We start from the raw sequence: 19690 nt of genomic DNA on the forward strand, positions 1-19690 counted from the left end.
AATAATATCTAATATCTGTTCTATACTTAGTACGTATTAAGCACAATTCCAAGCATGCCATAAAGCATTATCTCATTTATACAACTTTTAAAGATAAGACCAATTATTACTACTTCATAGATGAGGACAACAAAGCAAAAAGCTTAAGTAACTTTCAAAAATATGCAGTCAATAAGCAGAATATTCAGATTTCAAATCCAGGCAGTGTGATTCTAGGACCCATACTCTTAACCACAAAATGAAATGATAGGGCCCAAGGAATTTCCTGAATCCTCCATTCTCTCCCTTATCTTGCATCCTCTATCCAGTCCTGCCACAATGTGACTTTCTCAAGAGGCCTACACCAATTAACACACTGAAAATTGCAGCATACATGTCCACCAAAATTTTTTATTCCTTACTCTGACTTTTAGGGCCCAAAATAAATCACTCACATTCTGGGCACCTCATGCCTTAGATTTCCGATTGGAAGCTTCCTTAGGCTGATCCTGAGTGAGCTATAGTCAGTGTGTTTTGAAGAGTTCCAGGTCTTCATGACACCTAGCTTGTATGTTTTTGTAATACTTTGAGTACATAATATCATAAATATATATTATCTGTCTCTGTAGGAACCAGGTGAATCTGCCACTTGCACTTTTTAGATTGGGCTGTTGAACTAGTGGTTAGTCTTCATGTGCAAGTGATATAATATAAGCTTAATGAAATAATGGATAGTTTATGATAAAAATCCAGGTGTTCTCTTTTCATGCTCAGATATGCAATCAAACTTGTTCTGATTGATTTTTTAACTTGTTGAGGAAAACCTTATACCTAATCTCTGATGTGGAATTACCGTTTACCTAAAGGTAAGAAATTCTGACTTTGGATAGAAAGATGCTAGTATTTTTGTAGTGTTTGTACTACTTTTAGAATTGTTATAATAGAAATAATTCTGTGCTGAAATTCAATCACCTGGGTTATATAAATAATTCTAGTGCCAAAGAATTGTGTGACAATAAACATGTCATTTTTCTTATGCTAGCCTCAGATTTTTCTTCTATAAATGTAGGTAATTCAACTTGGATGATATCTAAGTTTCTTACCAATTCTCAAATGTATTTATTATCTGAAATACTCACATAAACTAGAATTTAGTGATCCTAATAATTGCATAGGATAATTGCATATTTATGTGGCTTTACATGAATTATAAGTAGGGTGACTGTTTTTGTTTCCATGGAATAGTCCCAATTTGCAACATCTCCTTATAATTATTAACAACACCTCCTTTTACTCTCAAAATTGTCCTAGTTTTTATAACAAATTATAAATCACCCTAGGTTTAACTTTATCTTTAGACTATGTAGTGTTATTCCACATGTACAAAAAACGTAAGTCCACACAAAAATCTGCACGTGGATGTTTATAGAAGCTTTATTCATAATTGCCACACTTAGAGGCTACCAAGATGTTAGTCAGTAGGTTAATGAATAAGCAGATGATGATACATTCAGATAATGGAACATTATTCAGTGCTAAAAAAGAAATAACTTATCAAACCATGAAAAGACATGGAACAATCTTAAGTGCATATTAGTAGGTGAAATAAGTGAATCTGAAAGTGCTGCATGCTGTATAATTTCAGCTAAATAACACTTTAGAAAAGATAAAAATATGGAAACAGTAAAGGATCCATGGCTGCCAAGAGTTAGTGGGGAGGGAGGATGAGGAGGCACACAGGTACTTTAGGGAAGTGAAGCTATAATATTCTTTATGATACTATAATCATGGATACATGTTATACACTTGCAAAAGCCCATAGAATGCACAACAGGAAGAGTGAACCCTAATGTAAACAATGGACTTTGGGTGATAATTATATGTCACTGCAAGTTCATCGATGTTAACAAAAGTACCACCCTGGCCTATCTGAATCTAAGGATCTCTCCTGCTGCTTTTGAAACTGTTAATGTCAGATACTCATTACTATAGTTAGTAAAGAAAGACAGTTTCAAAATGCAGTGTAGCTCTCATATGATGCTTATGAGAATATGAGGTTTTATGGCTTTTGAGGAAACTAAATGGTAACATATACATTTAAGATCCACATAAAATTCGACCCAGTGATTCCGTGCTGCAGATCAATTCTAGAAAAAAATCACATTATATAAGAATATACACATATACACAAGTACATTTGAACTATGTTTGTTGATTTGATAGGATATTCATTATGTGAAGAAAATTAATAGGCATGCGTTAGGCATGCATATGATCCCATTTTTATAAAAACAAACAGGATAAGGAAGACGATAAAAAATAAAACCCATATGAAAATATCAAACTATCAGTAGTGGAATATTAAAAGAAAGTGTAGAAAATAAAATACAATCAATAATATTACAGGGTAGGCATCCCTAATTCAAAAATCCAAAGTCCAAATTGCTCCAAACCCGAAACATCCTCAGTGTCGATATGCCGCCACAAGTAGAAAATTCTACACCTGACTGGATGTGAAGGGTTGAACTCAAAATGCAGTCAAAGCTTTGAAAATGGCAAACAGGAGGGCCAGGCATGGTGGCTCACACCTGTAATTACAGCACTTTGGGAGGCCAAGACGGGCAGATCATGAGTTCAAGAGATCCAGACCATCCTGACCAGCATGGTGAAACCCCATCTCTACTAAAAATAGAAAAAGTAGCTGGGCATGGTGGTGCGAGCCTGTAATCCCAGCTAGTCAGGAAGCTGAGGCAGGTGAATCGCTTGAACCCAGGAGGAAGAGGTTGCAGTGAGCCGAGATCGTGCCACTGCACTACAGCCTGGTGACAGAGCAAGACTCCGTCTCGAAAGAAAAGAAAAAAGAAAAAGAAAATGGCAAACAGTAAATGAAAAGGTGCTCAACATCACTGATCAGAGAAATACATATTAAAACTACAATGAGATATCATCTTACTACAGTTAAAGAAGTGGCTTTTATCCAAAATACTGACAATAACAAATGCTGGCAAGGATAGGGAACCTTCATACACTGTTAGTAAGAATGTAAATTAGCACAATCACTATGGAAAAGAGTATGAAGGTTTCTCAAAAAACTAAAAATAGAACTACCATATGATCCAGCAATCCCACTCCTAGGTATATATACAAAGGAAAGGAAATCAGTGTATCAAAAAGATAGTTGCATCCCATATTTGTTGCAGCATTATTCACAATAGCCAAGATTTGGAACCAACCTAAGTGTCCATCAACAGATGAATGGATAAAGAAAAGGTGGTACATAATATACAATGTAATACTCTTCAGCCACAAGAAAAAGAATGAGATCCTATCCTTTACAAGAACATGGGCAGAACTTGAGGACAATATGTTAGGTGAAATAAGTCAGGCATAGAAAGTACACTTTCCATATTCTTGTTCATTTATGGGAGCTAAAAATTAAAACAACTGAACTCTTGAAGATAGAGAGTAGATTGATGGTTACCAGAGGCTCGGAAGGGTAGTGGGGAGAGGGATGAGAAGTGTGGAAGGTTAATGTGTCCAAAAATATAGTTAGATAGAATGAACAAGATGTAGTATTTGATAGCACAACAGGATGACTACAGTCAACAATAATTTATCTTTGTACATTTTAAAATAATTCCAACAGTATAAGTGGAATGTTTGCAACATAAAGAAATAATAAATGCTTGAGGTGATAGATACCCCATTTTCCTTAATATGATTACTTCACATTGCATGTCTAAATCAAAAAATCTCATGTACCCCATAAGTACATTTACTATGTACCCATAAAAATAAACCATATATATATATGTTTAATTGTATATATTATATATAACTCAAAAGAAAAAATAAGAATTTGAATTATTAATCACTAGTATTAGTGGGTTTTTATTCATTTTCTCCCAAGTTAATAAAATCAGTGTTTTGAGTTTCTTGTGGATATAAGTTACTTAACATGATAGCTGTCAAAGTAAGAAGTTGACAAATATAAATGCTAAATATTATGATACCATATAATAAGAGAAAAATATAAGAAAACTTTGGACCACCAGCAACCTTGCAAATATTACCACTGATATGAAACCAAAATAAGACTTTTCTCTGATGCAGCATACATAAGTATCTGTTGAATGTGGTATGAAACTACAGTAATAAGATAATAGTTAGCAGGATTGTATCAGGAACTAAATGAGAAAAGGGCAGTAGGAACAAATGAATAACAATAGAGAACAGACAAGTAATATAAAGTAATGTACTATTTGCACCGACTATCCAAAGAAACAAATGCAGGAATTGAGTCTTCCTGCTTTCCAGTGGCAACTTGAAAAAAAAGGAATCTTGGGAAACATTACAAATAAAGTGTTACATATCCTGAAAATGAATTATTTATAGGTTGTTACTTTGATCATTAATAAATATAGTCACACATAAATTTAGGTGGATGATTTAATTTGCCAATTTTGCTTAGCCACTGTCCAACCACCTCATTTGTAGAACAGAATAGGGAAGGAGTTCTCTTGGGGAGAGAGGAGGGAAGTATCACTATTTATATGCTGTGCATTCTGAAAGAGTTACATAATAAATTTGGAAGAAGCTAGTTTTCATTTTGGGCAAGTATAATGCCAATTCTCAGGCTCAAGCTTTATGAGTTTCTATGAACAGAGGACCAGCAGTTTTTACCCTTTAATAAATCATTTACTTTAAAAGATGGAAAGAATAATTTAAAACAAAGATATAAGTTCTTCATTTGTATAAAAATGGTAATATTACCTACATATAGGGTTCTTATTAGGATCAATTACTACAGTCCACATAAAAACCATTAAGAAATGTTATTTATTAATATTATTGTTAAATAATTATTACTCCTTAGTTTCCACCTCAGGGTATTTCCTAAGTCCTACAATGCAGTGTATATTTGATTCTGTTTCTATTTTGTCTTTACTTTTGTTATTGGCCCTTCTGTTTGTTGATAAGATTTTCATGAACTTCCTGTAAGTGGGCTAATCGACCTTTCTCACCAGCTTCAAGGTAGAAGCATGACCTAGGCCTAACACTGTCAATAAATTCCATGCCTCTGGCTACTGTGATTGTTTTAAGATAGGCAATATGACTAAAAGCAAAGCTAATCAGAACAGTGAGAGTTTTTACTAGAGTCATGGGGAAAGGGATTCATTGAATTTGAATTTGAATTTGGGAGCATGTAGTGTTGAAGCTTCTGCATTCACCTTGCTACCATCCAGAGATAATATATTTGAGATTGAAGTTAATGCAAATGAGCCAAAATAAAGCCAAAAATAAAGTGAGAAGCTGGATGCTAACGGGTGTTTGAGATCCATGAATCAAACTACACCATTAGACTGTTGGGATATGTGGGCCAATAACTTCCTTTTGTTTCAGCCAATTTTTAAATTCATTTCTCTCCTTGGGAAAATTATATCAGACCCTGCCCTTGGCCTATCCTCTGTAACCTGAGTCCTTCAGTGAGATTTCCAGGAATATGATTAAAAAATAAAATCTTCTCTGAAATTTCACCAACTGCAGAACTGTAGATATTCTGATATTTCCACACAAATCTTCAGTGTATCGAGTGGTTCAAATATCAAAACTGAGCAAATAGAACTGACTATATTGGCTTTTTGAGGTTATTCATTGTCATGCCTTCAGCAACACACACACACAAAAAATTGAGAGCTTGGCTTCAAAATAAATATGCAAACAACTATTATTTACATGAATAAATAAGTCATTTCATTATGTTGGGAAGTTTATTCTTTATTATAGGAAGTAAAGCAAAACTCAGCAATAGTACGTTCCATAATACTCTGGTAATTAACTCCTGATACACCTTTAAACTGCTAGATACATAGATTTTACTCTGATGAAACAGAACTGCATTTGATATGTTATTGGAATATTTGTGCATAGCTATGTAAGTTGAGACCATTATCAGGAACCAGTCAAATTCAATTGATGCTACAGTATTTTTAAATTATTTCTCTTGGAATCCTAGCATCAAATGGTGGGGCTAGGTCACAGTTTGAGTTGGTAGAGAAAACAGGCATAATAGACTTGCATTGAGGCAGAAAGGAGGATGAGGTGAGTTAAGGACAGGGAAAAAAAAGAGGCTGAGAGGTGATCACTGACTTTAGTAGTGTTAAAAATGCCAAGGGGAAGATTCAAGGAGGAGAGATAAAATCGGACTGAGGTTTCTCGTCGGCTGGAACAGACTGTTTCCTGTGGTGGTTCTTCAGCACTCTGGATAGCTCCCAAGATACATAAGCGCTTGAACTAAACCCAAAGCTTTTTCTTTAAGGCCTTTTGCCCTATAACTCAACCATCCAACTGGCCCTTTCCCATTAAACACAATATTCTGATCATCCAAGTGATGTTACTAGTTTTGCTAAACTCAGTTTCCGTGGTCTAGAGATAAACCACAAAAGTGTTTTATCTTCACATCACTTGTGAATTTGTGTCTTAGTCCTCTTTCTGCGTAGCATCTACAAGAAATGTCTTTTTTTTTTTTTTGAGACAGGGCTTTACTGTGTAGCTCAGGCTGCACTGCAGTTGCACTATCACAGCTCACCACAACCTCAACCTCTTGGACTCAAGAGATCCTCCCACCTCAGCCTCCCAAGTAGCTCAAACTACAAGCATGCACCATGATGCCCACCTAAGAAATTATCTTATAGATATTATGTTAGGATGAATAGGCAAGGATGAAAAGATAAGGATGCACAAAGATATTTGTTAGAAGATTGTTTGAAATATAAATATTCCAAAAACTTGAATCTTCATCTATGGGAAAATAAATATATAAATTGTAGTATATCTATATAAAGAAATAGTATATTGTAATGAAATATAACAACATATACACAATGATATAGAATAATTTCCAAAATATACTATTAAGATAAATTTTAAAGATGGAAAACAAAAGAGAAGTGCTGCAGAGTAGTGTGAACAGTGTATTTCTACCTATGGAAAAAGATTAATATGTTTTTATATGAAAATAATATTACTAGAAGGATAAATAAGAAACTAGTAATAGCCTCTAGGAAGAAGATCTATCGAACTGTTTGAATTTTTACCACGTACACATATTAGTTTTTCCAATAAAAATGCTGTTTATACATGCATTTTAAAAGTAAAATTTAGAGGAATAAAGAGTTGAGATCCTAACCATTATGCTCCTTTGCAACCTCCATTAATAGAGGCAGTAAGCTCTCATAAACCTGAGCCATTGGGCAAAGATTCCTGTGGTTCATTGCTATTTTTAAGTCCTTTCCTTTAAACTTGAAAAAACAGGTTGACTCACAGAAACAATATTCAGTTATTGGCAAGTCTAATTCTGTATATTCAAAATCTTGTTTATGACTCTTCAAAGTGATTAAAAGAACACTCTTCAGCAATTCCCATGAACTTTCAGAGAAGCAGTAATACGGGAACAAAAGTCACAGACATTTGTTCCAGAACGCATCGTTCTGTGGTTAACTTGGTTAAAATCTTCCACCCATAGAAATCAGATGCCAGCAATTTCTGAGAATTTCATCCCTCTCAAGGGTACATAATGATTGCAGGATCAGTCAGTGTCTTAGAAACCTGAAAAACTCTGAAAAAGAACATCTAATGTGACCTGCAGGGGTGGAGAGGGAGGGTTAGACTGTGTGCTTATAACCAAGAACAATCAATTCATCTTTAAGCATCAGTTATAATAAAGAGAGGAAATTCATATCTAAGAGGCCTTTTAACTCTAATAAGGGACATGTATGAAGTGTTCCTCAGATTTAAGTGTGAAAATAAGTTCCGAGTGGCCAAAACACCCACTTATTTACAGAAAAATTTAAATTTTAGAGGAGAAACATTTACTGGTCCACCATGAAAGCGGAGTGTCATTTCTATTTCTTGTCATACTTGTGGAGAAAACTGTGATTTCCCAATAGGGAGTTACAAAGATGAATTTGCAGTTACTGAACTCAGGCAGTGGATCTTCCAATGAAAGAAGCTAGTCAAGAGGTACAAGATAGACTCAGATAAAGGCTAAATTAAAATATTCAAACCTGCCAAAGACTCATAAGAGGAAAGATATATGGTAATATTCTAGTAGTATTTATCTCTGGTGAGAGCATATCTTAAACTATACTTGAGTATATCATATGTATATAATATATATTATCTAACATGTAGTATATGTAATATATATATTTTCTGGAAAATACAAAAAAGATATATATATCCTTTTGTATATATATTCTTATATCCATATATATCCTTTTATATATCTATATATGTTTTATATATCCTATATATATCTATATATCTTTTATATATCTATATATACTATATATAAATTATATAATATATAGTATATATACAATTTATATAATATATAGTATATAAAATATACTCAACTATAGGTTATGATCTACTAGAATATTATACTACTAGAATATTACCATATATCTTTCCTCTTATGAGTCTTTGGCAGGTTTGAATATTTTAATTTAGCCTTTATCTGAGTCTATCTTGTACCTCTTGACTAGCTTCTTTCATTGGAAGATCCACTGCCTGAGTTCAGTAACTGCAAATTCATCTTTGTAACTCCCTATTGGGAAATCACAATTTTCTCCACAAGTATGACAATAAATAGACATGACACTCTGCTTTCATGGTGGACCAGTAAATGTTTCTCCTCTAAAATTTAAATTTTTCTGTAAATAAGTGGGTGTTTTGGCCACTCGGAACTTATTTTCACACTTAAATCTGAGGAACACTTCATACATGTCCCTTATTAGAGTTACAAGGCCTCTTAGATATGAATTTCCTCTCTTTATTATAACTGATGCTTAAAGATGAATTGATTGTTCTTGGTTATAAGCACACAGTCTAACCCTCCCTCTCCACCCCTGCAGGTCACATTAGATGTTCTTTTTCAGAGTTTTTCAGGTTTCTAAGACACTGACTGATCCTGCAATCATTATGTACTCTTGAGAGGGATGAAATTCTCAGAAATTGCTGGCATCTGATTTCTATGGGTGGAAGATCTTAACCAAGTTAACCACAGAATGATGTGGTTTTATCTATCTATCTATCTGTCTATCTATCTATCTATATCCTTTTTGTATTTTCCAGAATTCCTACCATAACCTTGCATACTTTTAGACAAAAATAAATATTTATTTTTAAGGCATATAGCAATCCAAAATATAATTACATTATGAATAAAACAGAACTTATAATATGCACTACAAGTTATACTAAATATACTAAGGATTATTTGGCTCCTTTCTTCTGATACTAGAGTATACCTTTAAATTAAACTCTTTAATAGGTATCACTACCTGCCTTTCAGAGTACAGGATAGCCACATTTTTCTACAAAGTCTCGTTTCACATTGATCACTTACTTTCTCTTCCGAGTTCCCATAATTCTTGCTAGCTTTTACAACAGTGGTATTTTATGCTGGCTTTTCATTGTATCTATTTGTGTATGCCTGTGTTGTGTGTGAACATGTGTGTGGTCTTTCCAACTGTATGGTGTGCTCCTTGAGGATAATGACCAAATCTTCTAGGTCTATGTAGCCTCTAAATTCCAGCATCATATTTTGATTATTAAAATGTTAATTAGATATTTGTTGATTTATAACATAGCTTTAATTGATAAAATGTAAGTTGTGTAATTAAATGTGTCACAGAGTTAGCTGACCTAAAATCATAAGATTACTATAAAATCAACAAGTTGCTTGAGTACTTTATTGAGTAAAATGGATGACTCACCTCTCTTCTTCCTCTGGAGATTTCATTAAAGGACTGTATTTGCTAGAGACTGCACTGGCCTTTTTTTATTGGTCCTAAAATACGAGATATTTAAATTCACCATTTTAACATGCACAACAACTTAGCCCCAGATTATACGAAAATCATTTTCTCAGTCTTCCCAGGTGGAAGAACAGCAGTAGTTGGTGAGTTGAAGTTGCCTGACTTTTCTGTAATGGATTCCATAGTTTTGCTAGACACCCCTGTCTGTCTGTAGTGTGTTCTTTGAGGAAATAATAATGGAATGATCTATGTCCATCTTTGCTTCCTTCCTTCAAAGAAAAAAGTACCCAAATGTTATCAAAGACCAGATCCTCTGTCTGGGCTTTCTATCACAACCGCTTTAGAAACCAGTTCTTTCAAGTACATCTTTTTAATCATTCTACCATTGCCTTCTTCTCTTTAAACTTCAAACATGCCTAGATATTCCTTTTTATGAAAAAGAATTTGACCCCCCTAATCAGGGCACTAACTTGCTGCACTAATTCCAACCTTTTCTTGCATAACTTTCTTCACTCTCTGTCCTTCATTTTACTACCATTTACTTTATCTCTCTTTTATCTGCAAAGCCACTGTCCACAGATGTGCAGATTATAGTTTATATAATGATAACCCAGAAATGTTCAGTGCACAACCTGCACAAATGCATGGTCTTGTTTATGCCACTTACTTATGTTCCCCTTTTTCCTTTCCCCTATCCTTGCCACATTTCAAATTATACTATACATAGTTTCCAAATAAATTTTCCTAAAATATTTGCAAATATTTCTTAGATTAGATAAAGTCTAAATGCCTAACTCTGGTTTCTAGTACTCACCATCTTTTCTACTTCATTTCTACTCTTTCACAGAGAGCTTCCAATACAGTCATATTCATTTTCCAAACAAACTTAACATTGTCATCACTTTATCATTTAGTATGTGCCATCTCCCTACTTGGAACTTTTTACCCACATCTTCATTCATATAATTTCTACAAATCTTCAAAGTCCAGCTTAAACTCTATGTTTCTGTAAAGCTTTACTGACCACCTGAGCCCACAAGAATTTCTTAATCCGCTCTCTGATTTCTGTACTATTTGACAATTATGTACTGACGTTTTAATTTTTTCTGTAAATGTGTATATGTTCTGTTCTGTTTTTCCACTTGATTTAAACTTCTAATAGTCAAAGAGCAGATATTATAACTCTTTGTGTTCTTCAAATTATAGAATATCATATTTTACATATAGTGATATACTTAGCAAAAGTTGATAATAACCTGATTTTCAGTAACTGATGGGTTTTTGTTAGCATATCTATCATAATTAGAATTTTATCTTGACTTTTTTCTTAAAAATAGGTCAGTTCATTTCACAAGGAGTATGTTCATTTCTTTGGTGGTGGTGGTGTGTGTGTATGCATGTGTGTGCTTGTATGCACATGCTCACACTTCAAGTTACATGGTTATGCCAACATTCCTAAAGCTGGTATTGAGGATATGAAGCTGTGTTACTACTACTGTTACAACTAATAGTAATAAAAATAATTTGGAAATACGCTCCATTTAAATCTTCCTCCTACAGAGTCACACTACACATTAAATTTCTGACTAGTCCCTCATAAAGGAGTGATCAGGGATTTAAAAGTTGTATTAATGAAAATGGCTGTATTTGGGAAAATTATTTTCAGAAGTTATTTCCTCAAATGTTAGTATTTTCCAAAGAAATCTCTTCAAATATTTATGAGGGAGTTGGACTTGAGTGGAAAAAGAAAATATGTCACTTTTCAAAAAGAAAAACAGGAATATTTATAATTATTTAATATAAAAAAGGAAATTTATGAATTCTTATCTGTTAGCCTTTATGTTTTTCTTTCAAATGAAACTGATTTAAAGAATATTATTCTAATTCTGTTTAGAAAAACATATAAACAATATTCTGTAGACTCCTTATACAATTACCTAAGAAACGTAGTGACTGTAAATCCCATACTGGGTTCATAAAACTAGGGCAAAAAAAAAAAAAAAAATCTAGTGCCTGAAATTATTGCTTTAATTTTATACCCAAATTTTAGCTTGCTTTTTTAAACAAACAAAAAAGGCAATAGAAATCCAGAGAGCAAAATCCTTTAAGTTAGATAAAGACTATTAAAGGTTGATAAGCTCCATAATAAAGATATGTGCTCTGCCCATCACAGGGCAGAGTGAAAAGATCATAAGATTTATGAATTAGACTTACCTGGGAAGCTCTGCTACTGATCAGATACATGACATTGAATATCAATATCAAGAGGCTGCAAAACTGTATTACTTTTGGATTTTTTAAGGAGGGAAATAATCGAATTATGATATAATACCAATGAAACATTATTAAGTTCACCCTTATAGAATGAATGTTTGCCTCATTTCAAGTTCATGCAGAAAGTTTAGCCAAATATGTAGAATTACAGAATATTTGACAACTTTTGTATTCTTTAGGAATGCAGTCTTGGTGAAGGTATGATGACTAGGATGAATAAGTCATCTAGAGATCCTCCTTAGCCAAAAGAATAATTTAAAATACTTATGGTTTCAAATGTATTGAATCGAGTGTAATTCTTGACCTGCCTGTAGTGAGCTTTATCTTAATACAGAATTACTGTTATTCTTCTTTAACCAACAACTGTATATGAACATTGGCCATTCAAGTGTAACAGTATCCCAATTGACTCCCACAAGAATTCCCTTTAAAGTAAGAATTCAATGTTCTTGCAAACTGGAGACAGTTTTTCCCACCTCAAAATACTGGTTGGTGAAACAATAAATTTGAAACTATAGTTTTTCTGATAGTTAATAGAGCTACTTCATTCCCCATGGATTTTTTTTTCTGTTTTATGAATACCATTTCCATCCTTTCCATTCTCTTTCTATTTGAATTATTCTTACAATAAATCACACAGAAGAAAAATAAGAATGTGATATGTTTACAACATTTCTTATACTGGGATATTCTGACATCCCTATGTTTGAAATAGAATTTTTATTTTCTTTTCAAATGTAAGCTGTGATTATTAAGGTTAAATTTTGAGTCAGAAAAAAATTTTAAAACAAAATTTACAGATATTTGGGTGGTGGCTCTTACTTTTCGAACTTGCTCTCACATAGATAATGTATTCGCTCCTTTGTGTTATAATTCGTAGCTATTAGTCAAGGTCAGAATGAATAGCTAAATACAGGAGTATTTGCTTTTCTTACACTTCTTTTGAACTACAAAGTTCTTATCAATTTATATGTTCAGAGACCCATATGAATATCATATATGCAATTGCAAAGATTCCTATTACCAACTGGAATTATCAAATGAATCCTCTTTTCTTCTATCATCAACTTTCTCTCTTTTTATGTAATAAAAACTATTTAATAGTTTGTAACACTGTTATGACTTTATTCCTATTCAGAGGAAAAATTTATCCTCATAAATATATGCTCTTATTTTATCAAATATTTTACACCCTAAGCACATAATATTTCTTATACATATATACCATGAACATTTACAAATAAAGACAATATTGTCATGGAAAACACAATCATTACCATAAACAGGATATATACATAAAATTATATATGTATGTATATATTTTTAAATATGTACACATATATACAAACATACATACATATGTCTCAGATAATGCCAACTCAGAAGAGAGATGATACATAGATTTCTGACCACACTTAACCTAAGTGTCTGTTCACAAAGTCAGCTTCGGAAATGGTTGCCATCAATGTCTGTATGTTTGGCCTGCCTCAGGGAACCTGCACATGAAAGTGTTGACAGGAGAGGCATGCTGCCCACATCCCTGGCCCTTTAACATTGTCTCTTTCATACTCCTTGGGACTTTAGGTGCTGGCAGCAGTAGCAATGCCTCTTCTACATGTCAAATAGAAATAAGCATTATTAATGGATGAGTTCTCAAATTATCCCCGTTTCCTTCTTCTAGCTTCTTGAAATCAAAACTTTTTGCTTGCCAAGCTATCTCCAGAGGTCTATTAAAGAAAAAAGGACCTGTAATCTCAGCACTTTGGGAGGCCGAGGCGGGCGAATCACAAGGTTAGGAGATCGAGACTATCCTGGCTAATACTGTGAAACCCCTTCTCTACTAAAAATACAAAAAGTTAGCCGGGCGTGTGGTGGGCAGCTGTAGTCCCAGCTACTCAGGAAGCCGAGGCAGGAGAATGGCGTGAACCCGGGAGGGGGAGCTTGCAGTGAGCCGTTTGTGCCACTGCACTCCAGCCTGGGCAACAGAGTGAGACTCCCCATAAAAAAAAAAAAAAAAAAAAGAAGGAAGGAAGGAAGGAAGGAAGGAAAAAGAAAGAAAGAAAGAAAGAAGGAAGGAAGGAAGGAAGGAAGGAAGGAAGGAAGGAAGGAAGGAAGGAAGGAAGGAAGGAAGGAAGGAGAGAAAGAAAGAAAGAAAAAAAGAAAAGAAAAAAAAGGAAAATTCAGAGATAATGTAAGAAACCAAGAAATCAGACAGGCTAAGTGGAAGTAGGAAATAAGTGAGCCAGATGGGGGAGGGAAGAGAGAGACAAAAGTGCTATGGCTTTCAGAGATTTTGTGAGGGATTTTTGTAGAAATTAGTAATGGGGGAAGGGATTTTAAAGATTATTCATTAAGAATGTTCTTTCTAGAGTTTCCCCTGGAATAATGTTTATCCCAAAGGGTGCTGTTGGTATTAGGAAAACAGTTCTTCAACATGTAGGACTGTCCCACACATTGCAGGATATTTAGTATCTCTGGTGCCAGCCACTTACTAAATGCTAGAAATGCTCTTCATCATGAAAAGTGAAAACATTTACACGCATTTGTAAATACTCCAAGGAGATACTTCTGCCACTGGTTGAGAAACACGGCCCTGGAAGTGGAGTAAAGTCAAAAATCAAGCTCTGGATATGGGGAATATATATTTGTGAACTGTGATCATTTAAATGTGATGAAAATTGAGCCACAATGAACTCAAAATATATTACAATTACATTTGTGTAATGTATCTCTCACATGTATTGTATTTTGGGCACCTGGATAGCAGCTATGCTGTTTTATATGCATGAGAAAACGGGATTTAAAATGTAAAGAAACAAGTGTACTTCTATGGCAAATAAGTGAGGTTAAAGGCAAGATCGGAAAAATTTTAAAAGAAAGTCAACATTTCCTAATTGCCTGCTACATAATGTAATTTATCTAAAATCACAAGATGGTTAAGTGATAGGCTGTAAACCCAGGTTGGTATCATTGCAAAGCCCATGATTTGTTGTGTTTTAACAGGAGTTCAGTGAAGTGGTAAGAAAGACAAATTTAAAGACTACTTTAAAAAATATAAGTATAAACAAAAAGTAATTTTTTTCTCCAGGTTTGAACAGCATCCAAACCTCATATTATCCTCCTACGCCTAATCTAGTAATGTTAGGTATCATGCCCTCTATCAATGGATTTGAGAAGTTGTTAAAGAAGAAAACCTAAGAAATCAAACATAAATGTTCCCAAAAAGGCTTACCATAAACTAATCTTATTATCAGCAAATGAGATAATTTACAGAAAACTAAAGATGAAAAAAAAAAAAGTCTATGTCCTAAGGAAAATGCTTGATTTCTTGATTTTCCTGGGCTAAGGGCCAGAAGCATTAATAGCAATGCATTATTATTCTAAATTCAATGAATTATTGTTCATATCAATATTAATTTTGAAAGAGATGCTCTTACTGATATTAATTTTCAGAGTATTAATTGGAAATCATCACCTTGCTTAGAACAATTTTCTGATAAAAGAGTTCTGAGCATGACTTGACTCTTTTCTTTAACTTTCTCATCAAAAAGCTCTGGCAAGAACAGCCTGGGTGTCACTCCTGCTGAGCTGCCAGCATGGCACACTTATGCCTCTCAGTTTGCTGGCCTAGAAGCGGTCAAAATGGCAAAGGCAATAGGCCCTGTGAGCTCTTTAACATTACAAAGAAGATTTAAGTGAATTTTCAAAGCCTTAGGATAATGATCACAAAAAGACTTTATTCTACAGGCTGACACAGATTCCATCTTGTGCCATCTCCCTATAGCTTAAGGATAGACCTGACTGGAAATATTTGCACATGCAGGTTTTTTTAGGGCAAGAAGCAGTTCTCTGACTTCTGATTGCTGCCAAAGGGCTAGCCTGGCTTTCCCTGACTCAGCAATCTGGTAGAGGTTTGCTGAGTCAGATAAAATGCTGAGGATTCAACTTTATAAAATTACTATCCTTGCCATCATATGCATCACAAATTCAATGTACCACAAAAGATTGAATCTTTCATTTAAGCATTATCTTGAAAACTTATTTCAATTACTGTGGCTGAAGAAACACTTTAAAGCAAAAAATAAAGGTATGTCAGAAAAATGCCTTTCTTTTTTCTCCAAAAATTTCCAAATAACAGATGGTAGAGTTCTTTTAAAAATTATTGATAATACTTGTTAAATATGGTAAAAAGATCTTATTGAAGCCAGGCAAGGTGGCTCACACCTATAATCCCAGCACTTCGGGAGGCTGAGGTGCATGGATCACTTGAGGCTGGGAGTTCAAGACCAGCCTGGCCAACATGGCGAAACCCCGTCTTTACTGTCTTTACTAAAAATACAAAAATTATCTGGGTGGTCACACATGCTTGTAATCCCAGCTGTTCAGGAGGCTGAGGCAGGAGAATTGCTACCCAGGAGGCAGAGGTTGCAGTGAGCTGAGATCGTGCCACTGTACTCCAGCCTGGGCAACACAGTAAGACTCTGTCTCAAAAAAGAAGAGAGATTATTCAAGGGGACTTGAGATAGACACACAGGCAGGCTACAAAAATGAGGTTTTGTTTTAGGGGAATGAGATCGACCTCAGCTCTGAATACAAAGAAAGTGGGAAGCCAGGTATAAGCCAGGGTCAATGGATAGGAAGTTACTAAGAAGAAACCTCAGGGATGAGATGAAATTCTGGCTAAGGTGACCCAATGGGATTTTTGCTGAATGCAGGCCAGGGTGATCAGACAACATCTAGGGGTAGTAGAAAATGAGGAACCTGACAAGAGAGCCACAGCGATTAGATTTCAGTGGTGGGGGATTCTGGTTACACTGATTCCTCATGATTCTTGCTAAAATTGGACAATTTAAAAATGAACGTGGACATCCAAAAGTCAAGACCTAGTTTAGAAGAGTTTCAGTAGAGGTTGACTAGAGTTTGTTCACAGAGAGAATCTTTGTCAGTAGTGATGGCAGTAATAACACTTACAAAGTATAATAGTTCTTTCTGATAGTAAGAAATGAACGTTTTTAGATAACTTTGACCAGATCTCAAAATCTCTTTATACCTTAATTGCACTAAAGACTTTTGAAATAGTTTCAGTGGCAGATAAATATTAAGTATGATTGTGTGTGTGTTGGGGGTAGGGGAAATTGTGCATGGCTTTCTTTAATGCCTTTGGATTAAATAAGACATTTCTTATTTAATTTAAACTAAAAATCCTTAGTTTTAGAGATTGGCTCTTTATAATTCACTTAAGAGAAACAAAAACAGTAAATGCATATGATAAAATGACAGATTTGTTTCCTTTAGCTGATTATATTAATCAGACAATAGGCACATCATTCCTTTCATGCCATTTAATCACAGTTTCTGTGATACCTGGTGAAGAAAAACTAGTTAAAATTGTAAATACTCCAGTGGTTCCTCTTCTAGGCATAATTTTTAAAGATGTCTCAAGGGTTGGTTTTCCTTTGATTATGGAACTCATCGCTCAAATCTCCAAATAATAAGGAACAGGTTATTGGGCCAAGATGCAGTCAAGAGCATCCTTTAAGAGACACTAAAATAAGTTAGAAGGATTTCAAAAGAACTTTGAGAACTTTGCAGGTTTTTATCATTTACTTTAGTCTAATAGAGGCTGCAAGTTGAAAATAAAGTGATTAAGAGAGAAGCATCTATTTAAAATGACTTGGGCTATATGAAGTGGCTCACGCCTGTAATCCCAGCTCTTTGGGAGGCTGAGGTGGGAGGACGGCTTGAGGCCAGGAGTTTGAGATAAGCCTGGGCAACATAGCAGGACTCCATCTCTACAAAAAGTTAAAAAAAAAAAAAAAAAAAAAAAGCTGAGCATGGGAGCAAGTGTCTGTAGTCTCAGCTCTTCAGGAGGGTGAGGTGGGAGAATCACTTGAACCAGAAGTTTGAGGATGCAGTGAGCCATGATTGTACCAATACACTCCATCGTGGGTGACTGAGCAAGACTCTGTCTCAAAAAAAATTAAATTGGAATATAAAATGACTTTTGGACATTTCTGGTTTTATTTAAGGGAACAGTGAATGATGAAAAACACAGTTCTCAAATATGCATCAGTGCAGGTTGACCTCAGACAGTTCTCCAAGCCTTCCTCAATTATCAAACCTAGCTTTCAGGCCTCTTGTTTCAGCATTTCATTTGGCTTCTATCAGTGCTCCTTTAGCTCTTCACTCAAATGTCCCTTTGAAACAAAGATAATCTTGTCAAAATATATCCTGAAGAACCCACAAAACAGGCTCTTTTGTGTCAGTGACCTGATGAGAAATATTTCTCAAGCACAGTTTATCCTGTGAAAATTTTTATTTAATTCCATCATGAGTTAGAAGTCAATTTGCAGTCATTTGAGGAGCTCTGAAATAGGTCACTGTTGTAAGATCCCTCCCCTGTCTCCTTATAGTAGCAAAGAGCACAAATCCTATTGTTAATGGTTTTAATAAGAAAAAGAAGTGTCCACAGCAATACTGCAGTCAGCCTGGAACAACTCAGATTAACATGGTCATGTTCATCATTTAATACATGTCAAGCATCTAATGAAAACTTGTCTATAAAATAAGCACTATGGAGATTTGAGAGACCACAGATAGTATGATTATTGCTTTCTGGGAATCTACTACCTAAAAAGCCCCAATTCAAGTATATACTATTCAATAAGGTAATATAGTTAACTCTTGATTCAGCTAAGATAGTGATACAAATAATGGAAAATTTCAGGTGGTATCATCATGAAAGATCATCAAAAATGATCTAGTTTAATTCCCTTCATTTTACAGAAGAAACTGAGGTTCAGAAGGTTAATGACTTGTCATCATCACAGTCAATTGGAGATTCAAGCTTGATATCCATGTTCTTATTATCTAAATGATATCCAGGTATAGATGAGGCTCCTAAGGTTAGATTCTTTGGATATGGTTCTAAATCCTTGGGTATGGACAGTGCTGTGAGTCTACTCCTACACACACACACACACACACACACACACACACACACACATACACACAAAACTTAAAATGCAGAAAGAGAGAATAACTACAAAGGCAGCCCCATGAAAAAAGAAAGAGAATGAGAGAATGGGAGACCCAGAGCTGTCGCTGGTTCATTGCAGTTCTGAACTCTGGATGGACAGGTGTTGTCAGTTACTTAGTTAGGACACACTGGCATATTCTGGCTCCAGGAAATGATTCTCCAAGGCTCTTAGCTCTTCCTCTGGGTTCTTAGTTTCCCCCTCCAAATCATTACTCCTTTTCCATAAGAAATGACCCTGTTTCTATCTGGGTGTATATTCCAGTCTGTTCCCTGCCCACAGAAAACTGAGGTACTTGCTACAGAGGCTTACAGTGTCTAAGGGGCTGTCACTAATCATGGCACTAAACTATTAAAGAAAACAAGCTGACATTAAATGGAAATAAAATGTGTCAGTTAGGACATTTTATGAACATAGATAAGAGTTAAACTTAACCTCTTTCATTTAAAAATAGGAATAGGCCGGGTGCGGTGGCTCACGCCTGTAATCCCAACACTTTGGGAGGCCAAGGCGGGTAGATCACGAGGTCAGGAGAACGAGACCATCCTGGCTAACATAATGAAACCCCGTCTCTAC

Source organism: Colobus angolensis, unplaced genomic scaffold, assembly GCF_000951035.1.
Source record: "Colobus angolensis palliatus isolate OR3802 unplaced genomic scaffold, Cang.pa_1.0 Scaffold23, whole genome shotgun sequence".
Taxonomy (NCBI): domain Eukaryota; kingdom Metazoa; phylum Chordata; class Mammalia; order Primates; family Cercopithecidae; genus Colobus; species Colobus angolensis.